Source organism: Gekko japonicus, unplaced genomic scaffold (genome assembly GCF_001447785.1).
Source record: "Gekko japonicus isolate JY-2015 unplaced genomic scaffold, Gekko_japonicus_V1.1 scaffold486, whole genome shotgun sequence".
Lineage (NCBI taxonomy): Eukaryota > Metazoa > Chordata > Lepidosauria > Squamata > Gekkonidae > Gekko > Gekko japonicus.
In genome coordinates, this window is record NW_015166437.1 from 597,450 (window position 1) to 616,531 (window position 19,082).

At 45.4% G+C, this 19,082-nt stretch overlaps 1 protein-coding gene across 1 annotated transcript in view; it reads right to left on the bottom strand.

The window, feature by feature from the left end:
* ZNF804A (zinc finger protein 804A) overlaps nucleotides 1-19,082 on the bottom strand; it is a 359,904-nt gene that overhangs the window by 66,841 nt on the left and 273,981 nt on the right. The gene's annotated exons all lie outside the window — the stretch shown is intronic.

Consider the following 19,082-nt stretch of genomic DNA (forward strand, 5'->3'; position numbering starts at 1 on the left):
ACAACCTGTGAGGTAAGTGGGGCTGAGACAGCTCTTTTGAGAATTGCTCTTGAGAGAAGAGCTCTGAGAGAACTTGTGACTGACACAAGGTCATGCTGGCAGCTGCATGTAGAGGAGTGGGGAAGAAGAAGAAGAGGAGGAGGAGGAGCGGATTGGATTGGATTTATACCCCACCCTTCACTACCCAAAGGTGTATCAAAGCAGCTTACAAACTCCTTTCCCTTCCCCTCCCCACAACAGACACCCTGTGAGGTAGGTGGGGCTGAGAGATTCTGACAGAAACTACTATTTTTTCAAGGACAGCTCTTGTCAGAACTACGGCTTGCCCAAGGTCATCCAGCCAGGTGCAAGTGGAGGAGTGGGGAATCAAACCCAGTTCTCCCAGATTAGAGTCTGCACACTTAACCACTACACCAAACTGTCTCTCTGAAGGTCTGGCCTACCTAGATGTTTTAAAGCACACTCCCCGTTTACATGCTTATTATTATCTTGGCTTTCATGTAAGTTTTAACTTGTGGTATGTTCTCAGTATTTAAGTTTTTACTTGTGTTAGGATAACAGAAAACTGTAGAGATACTTAGACAATTCTATTTTATTTTTTTTCAAAATCATCTTGTTTTTGTACTGGTGGCACATTGTACTAGTCTGGATTATGGTGAATGGTGTTTTCTATCAGGTTTTTTTGGGGTTGGGGGTGGGGGGAAGCGGTTCTACCTTCTTCATGAGCTAGAATTCTATCACTGTCTGCAGCCGGTTCGCTAGTCATGATCCCAACTGTTCCTGGTTCCTATTCCTGTTCAGAAATTTCAGCATCTATTTCCTGAATCACATGGGGGAATTAAAAAAAGAAACAATTCCCAAATTATTAAATATTAAAACAAATGAATAATTAAACAAACAAACAATAAACAAATAAAATCAGTTCCCAGGTTTAGATGATTCATACAGGCTCCTAAAATGCTAAGATGAGACAGAATAAATTTAACTATAGAGAGTGCAATTCCCTTATTACTACCAGCCAAGAGAAATAAAAGGTGAAAATCAGGCCAGCAGACAGGAAACTCTGCAGGAAGAGGTGTTATAAAGCTGAATATAAACCACAACTGAAGGAGAAACGAGTTAATGAGATCCCAACCATAAGGGCTTATACAGAAAGCAGATGCTGTGATAAAACTGTACTACTTCAGACTACAGATAGTGGGAGTAGGAGTCACATGTAAGAGTCACATATTGGAATATTTACTCATTAAGGGAAAAATGTCCCTGCATGTAAAAAGCTAATATGATCGGGAGAAGGATGAGCTAAGAAAACTTCTCAGAGGCAGTCCAGTTTTCTATGAGGGGTGAAAAGGCTTGCCAGGCCCCTGCCAGGGGGGCAGGATCCCCCACTCCAGGGTCCCTCCCCTCCAGCACCAATCAGATAGCCAGTGGGAGGACTTACTTTTAGCAGAAGGAGGCCTAGGCATGTGTCGCTGGCAATGTGGCGATGTATCTGTGTCTTTGGTGACAGAATGATGTCACTTCCAGTGTGCACTGGAAGTGACACCATTCTGTCACCAGAGATACAGAGATGCAATGGTATTTGGTCAAAAATGGTATGACTTTCACCATAGACGTTTTGCCCAAGTACCAGAGCATCCCTGTCTTGCCAGCAATGTAATGATATCAGTTCTGGTGCACGCCAGAAGTGATACTGATGCATCACCAACAGTGTTCCCTCTAAGATGAGTCAGTGTGAGCTAGCTCACAGTTTTTTAGTCTCTGGCTCACACAATTTTGTCTTAGCTCAAAAAGGATGGCTCCAGAGCAAACTAACTTATGTAGCAGCCAAATTGCTCAATCACAACTTTAATGCTAACAGCTCAAAAGGTAGAATTTTTGCTCACGAGACTCCACAGCTTAGAGGGAGCATTGATCACCAACAACCCCAGCATAGGCCTCTCTTTACTCTCAGCAAAGGCCCCCCCCCCCGGTTGCCAGGAGGTACCTGGCAACCCTAGGAATGATTTTTTTTTTTTGTCAATATGGAAGAGCAATCTGGTGTACTCTAGGAACAGTTCAATCTGTAGATGAGGCCAGGGTCCTTGCATGTGTGAAAACTTTAGTACATCTGGACACCCTCATCGTTACAGTTGTGATTTTTTTAAAACCTTTATTCAATCGAGTTTCCCTCCATTGTTCTTGTCATGAGATTTTTGGAACAGAGGGGAATCCTTTAACATATGGGACATCCCCAAACACAGTGTATGACAAAAGCACCGCACCACCAATGGCTGTCTGCCCTGCATTTCCCCATCATGTGTCAAATGAGAAACTGGAACTTTAAAAGAACGAGAGAGCTTTGACATTGCCTTGATCTTGTTTTTTAGAAATCTTGTCAGGTTGCACATTTTCAATAATCGCCTGGGAATATTACACCTTAAAGAACATTAGAGTTTTTTCTATGAGTTGCATCCCTCAGTCTCTCAAGACCCATACTTCAGGCTTTAATTTCATTTATTACTGTCGAAAAGTGCAGCCAATTTCACATGAGTATCCTTCAGACCATATTGGTAATAAACCCCCCTCACTAGGAATTTCCTTTCGGACTTGGTGTTCAAGTCACATTTCAGATTTCAGCAGAGATGTAAGTGGAATTTCCTTCTTTCACCTTCTTCATGGTCTATTGCTGTCCTGTTGTTTGGGCAATCTCACCTTACTCAAGGGAACAGGAATGTCAGCAGGTTTAAAATAGTGCCGAAGAAAAGGTAACAGTGTCCTATTGTGATAGTTTGATTCCTCTCCCCTGTGATTTACACTGTTCATATACATTTAAGGGTGGTGGTGGGGAAACGGACTCAACATGACAGTGACTGGTATTGTTACCATTACAACAGATAATGAACATGATGCAGTTTTAAAATCATAAAAGAAATAGCCATGTGTTTGAGCTGGAAACTAGGATGTGACGCTTCTTGCTTCTACAGTATAGTTTGCTTTCAAATGGTGTTCCAAAGAAGTTGATGGTGGATTCCTTGATGGGAAAACCCATGATGGAAGTCAGGCTCTCTTTCAGATCAACTGGCCCATAACTCACCCAACAAAAGCAGAGGGTTGGACTAGATGGCCCCTTCCAACTCTGTGATTCTATGATTCTAAAAAAACCCACCAGCTTCAAATGAGCTCTGTGTGCGCTCGAGGGCACATGACAGTGATCAGCAGCACAGTCCTAAACAGAGTTATACCCTAAGGTGGATGGGCTTAGAACGGAGGGTGTGTAACTCGTTCATTACGAGGGCTGGATCTGACATAAATGTCAGTTTGTTGGGCCGGTATATGCGTGTCATAAAATGTAATACCAGATATGGGAGATATAAACTTTATGAAGGACACAGGCAAACCCAATTAACAATATTATTTTGTACTCAAAACACAAACATGCTTAAAACATATACAGTAATTCCTTACAGTATCTCCTTGATATCCACCCTCCCAATTCTACCGCCCATTACTCATCAGCACTGGGACAATATTTATTTATTTATTTATTTGCTTGGATTTGTACCCCGCCCTCCTCACCAAGGCATGCTCAGGGCAGCTAACAACATAAAAATATCATAAAAATAAATATCATAAATATCTAAAAGCAAATTCATTGAACAATTCAGTAACAATTTGATTAAAACTAACTTACAATATGTAATATCAAAGATGGCCTCATATATTCTAAAAGTTCAGTTGGTATTCAGCTTGTTGGTCTATCTCAATCTTTGTCGGCGAGCACAGGCTATCATTAATAGACCAGGCACCAGGCTTCTGTTGTTGTTAAACGTATGAGCATAGATGGTAATGCTGGCCATGGTGTTAGTGGTGGTGGCTCCTAGTTGAAAGCCTGGTGGAAGAGCTCTGTCTTACAGGCCCTGTGGAACTGTAAAAGGTCTCACAGGGCCCTGATCTCTTCCGGGAACTCATTCCACCAGTGTGGAGCCGCCACCGAGAAAACTCTGGCCCTGGTTGTAGCTTGCCTGGCATCCTTGGGACCTGGAAGGGCCAATTGGTTTTGTGACCCTGACCAAAGTGCTCTCTGGGGTATGTATGGGGAAAGGCGGTCCCTCAGGTATGTCGGACCCTGGCCATAAAGGGCTTTAAAAGTAAGAACTAGGACCTTGAAGTGAATCCAGTATGCTATTGGCAGTCAGTGCAATGTCTTCAGGACATATACAGGGACATAATGCACAACCTCTGTCGCCTTGCAATAAAGGTAATGACCAGTTGCTTGCGGGCTGGCTAAGAGCCTCAGATGGGCTGGTTCTGGCCCATGAGCTGTATGTTTGACACCCCTGGCTTAGAAGGACATAACACTGCTTAGGATTGTACTGCTAGCCTAACAGGTTTGGTTAGTACCAGGCTTGAACTGACTGTGATAGCAATGGCCTCCAGGTTCAATTTGTATTGAGACTGGCAATCACAAACAACAACACAATGCTTAGGAAAACAACATTTCTCCCCAGATGTCTAATTTTCTTCCATGTGCGAGCCACCACCAACCTCCTCCTCCATGAGCCCCTATCACTGGTGATCCCAGCCCCTGTGAACACCTTTCTGGTGGCTTTTGCACCTTTATCACCTTCCCCCTTGACATGATAAAGTGTCCTGGGAAAACTAGATGTAATATCATTCTAGGCTATAGGGCAGGGGTCCTCAACATGGTGCCCACTGACAACTTTTCTGGTGCCCACCAAGTGTTCTTAGAAATTAGGTGGGGCCAGGTGGGCTAATCTGCCAGTGAAGATCCGACTGGCAATTAGGGTTGCCAGGTACTCACCACATGCTGGCGGGGGGAGGGAAGAAGCCTTCCTGGAGTGGGGTGGGGCTCTGCCCCCAAACAGCGATGTCACTGTGCAACATCGCCAATGTGATGATGTCACGCGGAAGGGACACTCGGGTTTGAGGGCAAAACTCTATGGTAAAATTGCCCCGAAAACTGAGTTTTATCCTCAGACCAGAGCGCCACCACATGATGTCCCCAGCGTGATGACATCACTTCCATGTGACATCATTGCATCAGCAACATCACTGTTTGGGGATGAGGTTTAAAATAACATTGTTTCAGTGGCAGCTGCCACCACAGTGTTTTATTCTTCTCTCGCCCCCTCTTTCCCAGTGTATTTTTTAATTACTCCTCTTCTCTCTTGCACTTGGGCTTCCTCTGGCTGTGTGGCTCCACCTCCGATGGCAGCCATTTTGTGTTTGCACACTCCACTACATCAGAATTTTGAACGTGCCCACAGGCTTGAAAAAGGTGGGGACTCCTGCTCTAGAGAGAGAAACAGACCAAAAGCACGACCACTGCAACCACTGCAGGAAGAGAAAGAAAGATTATCCTGTTTTATAATCCAGGCCAGAGAACACGTGAAACTGCTTTATTCTCGGGGTAGGGTTGCCAGGTCCAATGTCCACACCGGCAGGGGGTGGGGGGGAACTTTCTGGGAGTGGGGTGGAGTGACCTGATGCGCTGACCTCACACATGGCAAAGTGATACAACGTGCTGATGTCTCATTTTGGGGCAAGACTCTATGGTAAAATCTACACCAAATCATAGAGTTTTGTCCCAAAATCAGGGCATCGCCATGTGAGTCCCCAATGCAATGATGTCACTTCTGCATGATGTCAGCATGTTGGGGACGTTGCACTGTGATGTCACTGTTTGGGGGCAGGGTTTCTTCAGCTGGCCAGCAGAAGACCCCAAACATAGGGGATCCCCTGATTGGAACTGGGGAATGGCAACCCTAACTCATAGGATTGCCAAGTGTAATACTGGCCGGGAGTGGGAGGCTCCCGGCTGGCGTCCTGTGATGGACGCAGAAGTGACAGAAGGACGCCAGACATGCTGGGGGCGGGGCCACGGCCATACAAGGGAAAACCATAGAGTTTTCCCTTGTATGGGGATCCCCTGATTGGAACTGGGGAATGGCAACCCTAACTCATAGGGTTGCCAAGTGTAATGCTGGCCGGGAGCGGGGGGCTCCCGGCCGGCATCTTGTGATGGACGCAGAAGTGACAGAAGGACGCCAGGCACGCTGGGGGCGGGGCCACGGCCATACTAGGGAAAACCATAGAGTTTTCCCTTGTATGGTCGTGGCCCCGCCCCCAGTGTGCCCGGCGTGCCCATGACACTTCCTGGTGATGCGCACGCCGGGGCGGGGTTCCCCCCGGGGCCCAATTCCACTGCGGCAGAAATCAGGCCTCCAAAGCGGGGGTTTCCCCGCCCTCCGCCCCCACTTGGCAGCCCTACTAACTCAGGAAGAACATCAACCCATCCGTATCAGTACTGTCTACTCAGATCTGCAGCAGCTCTCCAGGGTCATGGGCAAAGGTCTTCGACATCACCTACTACCCGATCCTTTTAAGCACAGATGCTGGAGGCTGAACTTGGGAACTTCTGCTTGAGAAGCGGATGCTCTATCATTTCTCCCTTAAGACGGACCCAGGAGCCATTAAGATCACCTTGTATTGAAAGTGAGCATTATCAGTTTTTATTATTACGGTATTAAAAGCCAAGGAATTACCAATTTCAGTAACATTCTTATCACAGAACTAGGGTTGCCAGCCTCCAGGTGGGGCCTGGGGATCTCCAGCTTTTACAACTGATCTCCAGCTGACAGAGATCAGCTCCTTTGGAGAAAATGGCTGCTTTGAAGGGTGGACTCTATGGCACTGTACCCTGCTGAGGCCCCTCCCCTCCCCAAACCCTGCCCTCTCCTGGATCCACCCCCAAAGTCTCCAGGTATCTTCCAGCCCAGACCTGGCAACCCTAAACAGAACACTCACAAATCCTTTACAGCCTGTGGGGTTTATGGCAGATATGCTGTTGTATCTTAGCAGACAAGAGAAAATTCTTTAAGGACAGAAAGCTTGACGGCTACTAGAATACCTATTCTTACCTTTAACCTTAAGCCTAAAACATAGGCTTGAAACATGGGTTAAAAAAACAACAACTTTAGGCTGGAACCAGCAAATCCATCCCACTGAATTAAGGTCTTTGCTCTTTTGGAGGACTCAGTTAATGGAAGGAAGTTGTTGGATCCGATTTACTTTAAAATTACTGTTTTAGGAAAGAAAATCTCAGCAAAAGAAAAAGCGGGCTATGCACACATCAAGCTGAAACCAATGACTTTCAATTTAATCCCCGGCGATATTCAGCCAAAAGTCTTTCTTAAAAGTCAAGATAGCATGCCCCTAAGGAGACAAAGAACTGAGAACATTTTCTCTGCTAGCTTCATGCCAAGTGATGGCATGCAATTCCCACCTTCCTCAGTAGGCATAATGCAGGGCTATCTCCCAAGCAAGAGAGCAGAAAGCAAACTGGATGTCATTTATAGCCACAGAGGCAGACACACAGAGGAATGCACCTCAGAGAAATATTTGGCATTTGTGAGGCTGCGCTCAAAGGTGGATCATCTTTAACACTTTTCTCTGCTTTAAAGGTAGCAAAAAAGTTTCCTCCACCAAAACAGGTTGCACAAGGATTTGCCTCAGTTTACAGTGTGTGTGTGTATGTAGTGTGTGTGTATAAAGTGCTGTCAAGTCACAGCCGACTTATGGTGACTCCAGCAAGGAGCTTTCAAGGCACGTGAGAAGCCAAGGTGGTTTGCCATTGCCTTCCCCTGCAGAGTCTTCCTTGGTGGTCTCCCTTTCTGAGACCTGCTTAGCTTCTGAGATCTGACAAGATTGGCCTGTACTATGCTGCCTTCCCTCCTGCAGGATATATTACACAATACTATAAAATGGCTGCTTAACATCAGGGCTGTCCTGGAACAAAACACAGTCTGGGGCTCCTCTTCCTGTTAGGGTTGCCAGCCCCCAGGTCTGGATGGGGTTTCCTCCACTTCTGGGGGCATCAATCCACCCGTGGTCAGCCAGCCAGTGGGGGAAGCCCTACCCCAAGCCCCACCCCCAAGAGTGACCATTTGCCTGGCCACCTCTCTCCCTTCCCTCCTGCTCGACCGCAGTAGCAGCTCCTTCCCCCAGCAGGCAGTCAGGTTTAAATCTAGCAGGAGGGAGGGAGGGAGGGAGAGGGGTGGTCGCCCACCCCTGGAACACCCCACCAAATCCCCCTGCCGAAGCGATGAGGGGACCTGTCAACCCTACTTCCTGTACTACTCCAAATGCTTTCGCTAGGTAACATAACACATTTCTGGTCATAGTTTACTATATAAGGAAGAAGAAGAAGAAGAAGAAGAAGAAGAAGAAGAAGAAGAAGAAGAAGAAGAAGAAGAAGAAGAAGAAGAAGAAGAAGAAGAAGAAGAAGAGCTTTTTATACTCCCTTTTCTCCTACCTTAAGGAGTCTCAGAGTGGCTTACAATTGCCTTCCCTTCTCCTCCCCACAACAGGCACTGTGAGAAGCAGATAGGGCTGAGACAGTTCTAAAAGAGCTGTGACTGGCCCAAGGTCACCCAGCAGGTTTCATGTGGAGGAGGAGTGGGGAATCCAACCCAGTTCTCCAGATTAGAGTTCAGTGCTCTTAAATAATACACTACGCTGGCTCTTTAATGAAAATAAATTCATAAATAATCATGAGCGCTAATTCAAGATGAACCAATACATTGGGATTTCCTCAGTGGGGATCTGAACCCTATAGTGCCATCCTAAACAGAGTTACACCCTCCGAAACCCACTGAAGTCAATGGAATAAGAAATGAGTAATTCTACGTAGGATGGCATTGCTAGTGTTTCAGGGCATGGCGATCTTCTAATCTCTTCCCCAGACAGGATCTCCTAAGAAGCAGATATGATCTGAAGGTCTTCCCAGAAGGATGAGAGTCTGAACACTGGTTTGTCTAAAATAAGACTGAGCAGATTTCATAAATGGCACTAAAATCAGAAATGGGATTTCCACCCGTGCATAAATCAAATGCAACATCCACATGGAACAGAAGGTAGATCAGACTTTAAAAATGGCTCTCTTCGGCTTTCTGTGCCACACTCACAATATTCAAGAAGTGATGCATTCCAGACCGCGGCATGTTTTTAAACAGCCTTTGTAAATCATCTTGACAGAGGATATGATAGCAGAAGATAAATACATCAGGGGTTTAATGCAGCAAAGGGGTGGATGGGTGTTTAACTTAAAGACATCAATACAAGAACCAATAACTGTAAATCTTTCTTTGATCAGGAGAAAATTTCTAATGAAAGTTCAGGAATAGCCTCTCTGGAATAGTCAGCGGGTGGGGAAAACAGCTGTACAACTTTACACATGGAGCTGGATATTTTATGAAAGAAGTGATTTGTTGTCCCTTTTTAATCAGAAGTTTTACCTCTTGAGGGTAGGAACGGGGTTTCACACTGAAGGTGTAGTATAATTATTCTTCTTTCGGACACTGCAGATTGACAATGTCATCCTAAGCAGTTAAACCCTTCTAAGTCTTGGGCTTAGATGGGTATAACTCTGTGTAGGACTCTCCTCTTTCACTACTGGCATCATGTTGTGGATATGGAACTGACTGTCGAGAAACTGGTCTCTTCAAGTAGTTTCTTGTTCAATTCAAAGAATGAGTTGGGCTGAGGCCTAGAAAAGATGGAGGTTTCTTTCTCTGAAAACTTAGGTCCAGCTGCTTGTAGCTTCAAAGACGAAGATAAGGAAGATGGGAGGTAAACCAGGAGTCAGTCACACCATTATGCTTGGCAGTTTTAAGGATACAAGAGAGGGTTGCCAGGTCCCTAGGACTCATGGGCGTAGGGTTGCCAAGTCTGGATTGGAAAATACCTGGAGACTTTGGGGGTGGAGCCAGGAGAGGGCGTGGTTTGGGGAGGGGAGGGGCCTCAGCATAGTACAATACCATAGCGTCTACCCTTCAAAGCAGCCATTTTCTCCAGGGGAGCTGATCTCTGTCGGCTGGGGATCAGTGGTAAAAGCGGGAGATCTCCAGGCCCCACCTAGAGGCTGGCAATCCTACTCATGGGCGTAGGGTTGCCATTCCCCCACTGGGGGCAGGGGTTTGCCCATTTTCAGGGCCTCTGATCCACTGGCCCAAATCTGGCCGGCAGTGGGAACCCCACCCCCAAAGTGCTGTATTCATGCCAATGTGTCGGCCCACCCCCAAAGTGCTGTGTTCATGCCAATGTGTCCGGTGCAATGATGTCAACTGGAGATGATGTCATCATGCAGGGCACATTGCAGGGGGACACTCTATCGTTTGAGGCAAAACTCTATGGTTTTTCCTCAAATGATAGTGCATCACCCCCACAACATGCTCTGCACAATGACATCACTTCTGGGTGACATCATCAGAGCATGTGTGCCTAAAAACTCCCAGGGCAGGAAAGAGACACCCCCTTCCACCAGCAGCCGAGCAAGACCTGGCAACCCTATGCTGGCAGGGGATGGGGAGGAGCTTACTGGGAGCCAAAACAACATGAGATGCCTACATCACCCAGGAACCAGAAATAAACATGACATGCCTACATCACCCAGATGTGACGTAGGCACATCAATGATGAAAGGGGGAAGCTCTGGTTTTTGGGCAAAACTCTATGGGGTGAAGCCAATTCTACCATAGAGGTTTGCCCAAAAGCGAAAGCATCACCCCCTGACATCGCCAACGTACCTACATCACTCCCAGGTGACGTAGGCACATCACATTTATTTCTGGCTTCTTGCCTGTTAGCCAGTGCTGAGGGGGGGGCACCAGAAACTGGTGGGATCCCCTGCATGCTGGGGGGCCTGGCAACCCTAACACAAGAGCCTAGGAGGGTACATTCCATCATGTTAGCACCTGAGCTAATGGGTGGGAGAAGGTGCTTGTTTAATTGGACACAATGCTGCTGCAGAGCTTTCCGTTTAATTGGCAAACCCATCTGACTGGTCAGATCACCTGGTTAGCAACACACCTGATTGGTCAAGTTACATCATTTGATTGATTACATACATTTGATTGATTAACTAGAATCAGGCCAATGCTGGTCATCAAGTGTGTAGGAAAAATCCTGTATTCTAGTTTTGCTTTGTGTCGGATTACATCTGACTTTGGGACACTTCTTGATTCTGGGTGGGTCATATTGACCAGAAACCTTGTTTTGCACTTTGGAAACTCTATTGGACCCAATCTTATGGGTAACATCTGGATCTCAAACCAATGCTCGTAAACGTGCTTCATTTAGACTTATAGCTTCATTATTTCATCCTCACTGTCCACTGCTCTTTTATTGACTATCCCTGCACAGTTTTATAAAAATCTCTTATATTTTGTGGTGCTCTTGAATCCAGGAGGCTTCAGTCTGAATCCTGTACTTTAGCCTTCATTGGCTACAGCTACCAGATTAATTGTTTTGTGAAACTTGCCTTGTAAGGGTGACTTTCTTGATCTTAGTTCCAGGAGACCTGGAGGCTTTTGTCCCTTGAACTCTGGCTTTCTGGGTTGTAAGAAAGAGGTGGGTGGTGGCACTACCCTGGGGGTGTGAGGACTCACACTTCAGCCTTTTGAGTTCTGTCTTGCTTGACCTGCTCCTTCCAAGAGATCCTGGCTTTACTGTCCCTTGAAATTGACTTGTTTCCTGAGAGTTAAGACCACTTAAGACTTGAAACAACTACAGCAGAAGGTTAAAGCAGAAAGTGCCAAAGCAGGGTTACAGCTGAACAGAAAGAAGAAAAAAGTAAAGACTATGGGGAAATAATTCAGCTTAAAGACTGACAATGAAGAAATTGAGATTGTTCAAGATTTTCTGTTCCTTGGTCCCATCATCAACCAAAAGGGAAACTGCAACCAAGAATCAGGAGACTGAGACTCAGAACAGCCATGAAGGAGCTAGAAAAGATTCTTAAGTGTAAGGATATGTTTCTGGTGACCAGGATCAAGTTAATTCATGCCACAGTATTCCCCATTATGACGTATGGGTGTGAAAGTTGGACAATGAAGAAAGCTGACGGGGAAGAAGGTTGATTTTTTTTATATATGTGGATTTGGAGGAGAGTTTTACGGATACCATGGGCTGCCAAAAAGACTAATAAGTGGGTGGTAGATCAAATCAAGCCTGAACTCTCCCTAGAAGCTAAAATAACTAAACTGAGACTGAAGTACTTTGGTCACATTATGAGAAGACAAGAGTCACTGGAAAAGACAAATCATGCTAGACAAAGTTGAAGGTAGCTGGAAGAGAGGAAGACCCAACATGAGATGGATGGACTCTATAAAGGATGGTCTGACCCCAAGCTTAGTGATCAGTTCTCCTTTATTAGTGATTCAGCCAGAACAAAAACCGAAAAGCCAGGGCAACTGCCTTGTTTAAATAGCACACAATTCTACCCACTTCCCCAAACAGCTACTAATGATAGGCCATTGTTAGAACCATTAATTCCTCATTGGCCACCTCCAGGGTCCTGGTGGGCAATTGTTCTAGAGCTCCAAGCTCAGCCAGTCTCTGGCAGAAACAGTCCTGGAATGTTCCCGTCCCAATAGATAACATTAAACAATGAATCTATTAACCTATGACCTATGAGGTCACCATAAATTGGAAGTGAGTTAATGGCACTCAACACACATACATACATACACACACAAAACACACTGCTTTTGTCAGGGTCAGTGCTCCTGACTTTAGTATTTCCTCTCACGTTGAAGTAGCCAGCTACCATGGGATTGAAAAGCTAGTATGGTACATTGTGAGAATGCTGGACCAAAACTGAACATACTCCAAGTCAGGGCTATTTTTGGGCAGGAACGCACAGGAACGGAGTTCCGGCTGGCTCCCGAGTTGGCCACGCCCAGCAGGAACTCATTAACATACTAGGCCACACCCAACAGCAGAAACTTGTTAGGATTGGCTACATTAGGGGTGTGTGACCTAACATGCAGAGGGTTCCTTCTACAAAAAAAGCCTTGGGTTTTGACAACAAACAAGGTAAATAGAATAAGAAGCAAAAGGTGGTTGTGGCTAGATGACCACACTTCTGGTAATTTGGGGGTGTGGTCTAATATGCGAATGAGCTGCTATATCAGGGTGTGGCCTAATATGCTAATGATTTTCTGCTGTTGGGTGTGGCCTATTATGCTAATGAGTTCCTGCTGGGCTTTTTCTACAAAAAAAGCCCTGCTCCAAGTCAAGTCTCTGTTGTGAAGTTCACTGCTCCCTGTCAGCTGAACCTACCTCACGGAGCTATTGTGAGGACAAAACTGGGGAATGGAGAACTGTGTTTGCCATTCTGAGTTCTTTAGAGGAAGGGACGGATGAAAGGATGACAGATTCTATGATAGGGGTGGCTAAATTGACTTAAATCCAAGTCATCAGTTTAGGTTGCTAGCAGATTGGGGCTAGCGAGTTCAGACAACCTATCCATCAAAAATAGCACCGGTCACTTACATATTCTGTTCTTCACTGAGCTGGAACTAGGAACTGAACATTGTGGTCTTGGTGGCACCAACATCTTTTTGAAATTGCTTTGAAAGGCAGACGCCAGGGATTAAAACAAGCTATTTGCAAAACTACTGGGCTGTACCATACCAGTTCTTTTCCACTGACAAAAGAGGGACACCGGTTAACAGCCAAAAAGATTGGGGGGGGGTGGCTCCTGAAGGACCTGTGCGGACATGGGACAGTGGCTACAGTGAATCAGCAGTGACTGAGCAGCAAAGCTGGTGGGTTCATTTCTAAGCATGTTTCTAGGAACACGTAGTCCATGGGGGAATGTGTGGGGAAAGATATGAAACCCTATAGGGTAAACAAAATCTCTGTTTCTACAAAGCCATCAGCCCCGTTTACTTTTCTTCATGATAATATAGAAGCCTTTCTTTCATTGTCATGGTCTCGTGCAGCAAGGAAAAAAAAATGGGACCGTTGTAGAAAATTACAACCATTTGCGTCTTGAGGAGTCCCAAAACGATGTCAGGTTAGTTGCCTGATAGAGCATGAAGAGAGAGAAAGAACATGTATTCTGCTTTGTTAACTGATCTAATGCTAAATAAAGTGTTCAAAGCACTCCATTTCGATTCTCTCAGGGTCAAAGTAGCTATGAGAGGGAGGCAGCCATCTTTGTTGCTCATACTTTTTGTTTTTGTTTTGTTCACATAGAAAGTGGGTGGCAGTTCTAGCGTTTACACTAAAGCAGGCAAATGGCTGAAGAGAGATTTATTTATTTAGATTTTTAGGCTGTCCTTCCCTGCAAGCAGGACTCAGGGCAGCTTACAACAAGTTAAGTTAAAACTGGCAGTAAAATACATAACACATATCAACACATGAACCCATTCAGCTCCTATGTCCCACCACTGTTGCAGACTTGTTTCCTTCCCAAAAGGAACTGCAGTGATGTGGTAAACTGGGGCAGGCGTAGTTGTCATAGGGACCTAACAACAAAGCAAGACCACAATCCCACCTTCCACTAGATGGAGCAGAGACATTACTAAAGAAATATTGTTGCCCTTCTAATTTTGGCTTTCAATACTCCTTCCCAAACTCTAAAAAATAGGCCAGTATTATTACCCATGTTTCACAGTCTGCAGAGCTGGCAAAAATCATCAGAAACACCCAGCCAAAGATGCCCTCGGGGCCCTCTTCATACCACCCAACCCAACCATCATATGAAAACAATTAAAACCAAAAACCAAAAAAAACCTTGCCTAGCTGCCTGATCCCCAGGCTGATAAAGTCTCCCAGACGCACAACACATCTCCCAGAAATGTCCTTTTAACTCCCCCACACACACACACTCGGGTTCTCATCCTCCAGATGGGGCCTGGAGATCACTCAGTATTACATCTGATCTCCAGATGACAGAGATAAATTCCTGTGGAGGTCTGAATGGAAATCCAGCGAGGCACCAAAAGTCTACAAATTCCCCTGGAGAAAATGGCTGCTTTGGCAGATGGACTCTATACCATTATACTGGGGCCATTTTACAGGCTAGGCTGGGTTGGAAGAAAGCTGTTCTTGTAGCTGCATTAACTTGCTTCTCCTGTAATAAAGCTGGATCCAATATAACCCCAAGGCTTTTAACTGAATCAGCAAGGGTCAGCTGAACTCTCTCAAAAGTGGGGAGAAGAATGTGTCCTTCAAGGCCTCCGCCTTCCCAACCAGCATTACCTCTGTCTTTTCAGGACTTAGTTTCAATTTGTTGACTTTTAGCCAGTTAACCACTGCGGCCAAGCAGCCATTCAAGACCTCTACTGGATCACTTTTTTGAAACAAAGGCCCTGGGAAATTCCTGATTGTAAGGGTGAAGCTCACACACAGAGACAAATTAACTGTAGAAAAGAGCAAGAGTCCAGTAGCACCTTAAAGACTAACAAAATCTGTGGTGGAGTATGAGCTTTCGTGAGCCACTGCTCACTTCTTCAGAAGTATATTTTCTACAGTTAATTTTCAGAATGTCATTGGCACTTTCTCCTGGACTGTTGAGTACATTCTGAATGGATTCTGATGTTTATGTGTACGACTTCAGTTCCTGTGAATGGAACACCAGATTTTTGAAGGGATGCATTATCTTGCACGTGTGACCACCACCAGAAATGTTCAGCCTAGTTTTCTTCCTGGTGTGCTATTTTTCTGTGTTCAGCATGGTTGGGGGAGGTTGTGCTGGGAATAAAATGCAGGGCTATTTTTGGGCAGGAACGCACAGGAACAGAGTTCCGGCTGGCTCCCGAGTTGGCCACACCCCGCAGGAACTCATTAGCATAATAGGCCACACCCAACAGCAGGAACTCATTCGGATTGGCTACAATTAGGGGGTGTTGCCTAACATGCAAAGGAGTTCCTGCTACAAAAAAGCCCTGGGTTTTGACAACAAACAAGGTAAACAGAATAAGAAGCAAAAGGTGGGTGTGGCTGGATGACCACACTTCTTGTAACATGTTGGTGTAGCCTAATATGCTAATAAGCTGTGCTGTCAGGGGTGTGACCTAATATGCTAATGAGTTTGTTCTGTTGGGTGTGTCCTATTATGCTAGGGTTGCCAAGTCTGGGTTGGAAAATACCTGGAGACTTTGGGGGTGAAGCCAGGAGAGGGCGTGGTTTGGGGAGGAGAGGGGCCTCAACATAATACAATGCCATAGAGTCTACCCTTCAAAGCATCCATTTTCTCCAGGGGAGCTAATCTCTGTCGGCTGGGGATCAGCTGTAAAAGCGGGAGATCCCCAGGCCCCACCTGGAGGCTGGCAACCCTATATTATGCTAATGAGTTCCTGCTGGGCTTTTTCTACAAAAAGAACCCTGATAAAATGGATCTAGTGTTACCAAACTCCAGGTAGGGCCTGGTGTTCTCCCAGAATCACAACTGATCTCCAGATGAGAAAATGGCTGTTTTGGAGAGTGGACGGCATGACATTTTTCTCTGCTGAGGTCCCTCCCAATGCTCTGCCTCCACATCTGTATGGTAGAGGTCTGCAAAGTGTTGTCCATGGGTGTCATGGACCCACCAATACCTTTCCTGGTGACTGCCAAGTGTTTTTACAAAGTAGTAGGCATAGGTGGGGCTTCGACCCAGCAAGGCTTCTGACCAGGGATTTGACTGGCTTTGCCACTGCTTTGATCGGGGATTTGATTGGCTTTGCCATTGGCAACAACTGCCACCACAGCACAAGGATCGTCACCGTGTGACCTAAGGTAAACTGTGGCAGCCATTTTGTAGCCAGCGGGGACCTGGCAACCCTGCCCTCAGTGCAGAAAGCTTGGGCACTCAGCCGTCTGTCTGCCCAAGGCTGGAGCTGTGCCTCCTGTGGCCACAGAGGCCAGGGCAAGACACAAGCCCTTGACAGTTGGAATCAATGGAGCAAAAATTTTCTGGAACCAGCTTTGACTCCTTTGCTTCTGAGAATACACTACATATTCTTCTGGCTCATGAAGAATGATCTCACTGTGGGACGTCCGATTTATGGCGGCACGCAGGCAGATGCATCTCCAGGTCGTCCCGGGGATGCAATCTGCACACCAGCGTGTAGGAGGGGGTGCGACGGGTCACGACCCCCCCAGAGCCTTGGTAAAAGGCTCCTAGCTAGGGGGCTTTTGAGGGGCGACCTCTTCGCCAGCGCAATGCTGGAGAATTGAGGCATGCCTCCACCCCGAAGGTCCTGCCACTGAGTGTCCGCATGGACTTAGAGTCGCTGACCAGGACAAGCATCGGAGATCGGGAAAGAAAAACTGATGCCGAGTGAGGCCGGTTGACTGGCAACGAACTGTGAGTTGGGTTGAAGTGAGCATGAAGATTTAAAAAGAAAGCTGCCCCCCTTATGAGCAACGGAAAGTGAGCGGGGGAGGTGCCCCTCCCAAATGCATAAACGAAAACATGGAAATAAAGAGGGGGGGAGCGGAAGAATAAGCGTCTAAATCTGTTTTAAGAGACTTACCAGACCGCAGATAAGCGTTTGGGTGAATATCAGAGACTTTAGCAACTTTCAGAAAAGTAAATAATCCAAAAAGATGGCGGGGAAGAAACCAGATAAAGACAAAATGTTGAAAGCAAAACTAGTGGGCAGTTCTTGAACGAAAGAGACCACCGAGCTTTCCAAATTGTTGGCAGATTCCTTGCACCCTCTGCTGGATGATATGACTAATATCAAGCAACAATTGTCAACAATTGGTCAGAGTTTGGCTTCACAGCAGCTACAACTGACTAAATCTTTAAAAGCAACGGAGCAAATGCCAGAGAAGGTGAAGGAAATGGACGCCAATACTAAAAAAGTCAAGAAAAAGGTGCAAAAGCTGGAAATGAAACAAGCTATGGAAGAGTCACAACTTTTACAGCTGCAAATGGAAAAAGCAAATTTGGTCCTATGGTTCCAAGGGATCCCAGAATCTAAAGGAGAGAATCTGAAGCAACTGTTGAATGAAGCCAATAGCCCCAATAACAGATTTGACAGCGGAATATCTTTACAGCGAGATGGATGTGGTCTACAGGTCCTATTCCTCATAAATCAAGAAAAATAATCTGCCTGGGGAAATAGTAGTCAGATTCTTGAAGAGACATGTGAGAGACTCTATTTTGAAAGCAACAACAGGAACACCCTTGAAAATCGGGGACAATAATATCAGGATTTTAAAAGATATTCCATTTGAAATAAGAAAGAAGATAAAGAAATATAAAGACTTAATTCTCTTTTTACAAACAAAGGGCATCAGTTACAGATGGTTAATTCCAGAAGTCATAATTTTCAAATTCCACGATAAAAAAGAAAAGCACGTGAGTTCCTGAGAATACAGCTGGGGGAACCAGCGGAGGACAAGAAGGAAGAAGAAGAAAGCAAATCCGATGGCAAGTTAGGCTCGGTGCCTTCTGACGAGGACTCTCTCTTTGAAAAGGGGGTGGCAGCCCCCAAAAGTCCAAATAAATTGAGGATAAGAGAATATATGAGAAAACAAAGGCTGAAGGACTCTGAATTGTGCCTGAAAATCTTAGTAATAACTTTGGGATGCTCTGAGGGTTTCATTAAACAGATAAATGGATGGTTAAAAGATAAATAACCTAGCATAACTGACTATGTTCAATGTATTACTAGCATTTTAGATTAACATTGAGATAAGCTGATGTATTGATCTCCTACTCTTGGGTTTTTAGTTATTAGTGGGTTTCTTTTCTTTCTCCTTAAATGTAGTTTCCCTTCCTATATTTTCAGTTATAGTTTGTAGTCCTGTAAAAAAAAAACACCAATAAAAAACTCCCCTCAGGGGGGTTAAAAAAAAGAAAAAAAAGAATGATCTCACTGTGTCGTTTAAGTGTTTGCATGCCAAGTATTTCTATAAAAGACATTCTGTTAACTATTTTGTGCCTCCATGAATCTGGGACCAACATGGCAACCAGTTACAAGCATGTTGTACATACTGCAGGGATATGTCTAACAAAGGCATGCATGATTACTCTAGGCATCCTTGCTCAGGAATCAAATGGAGTTAGCAGCAAGGAGCAAAGCACTTGTATGTTTCACTGCAAGCTTTAATTAGCAGATTAATCCATTAAAGCTTGAGTTGATTAATTGGTTGGGAGCCCATATCAATCAGGAGAGGGCATGTTTTGTTTTTGTTTTTTTCCTGGGAATGCACTAGCTTACATTCAGGGCTGTTCAGAAGCGTGAATGATTGCAGAGTGGGATAAGATATGAAATTTGGAACAATGAAAAGCA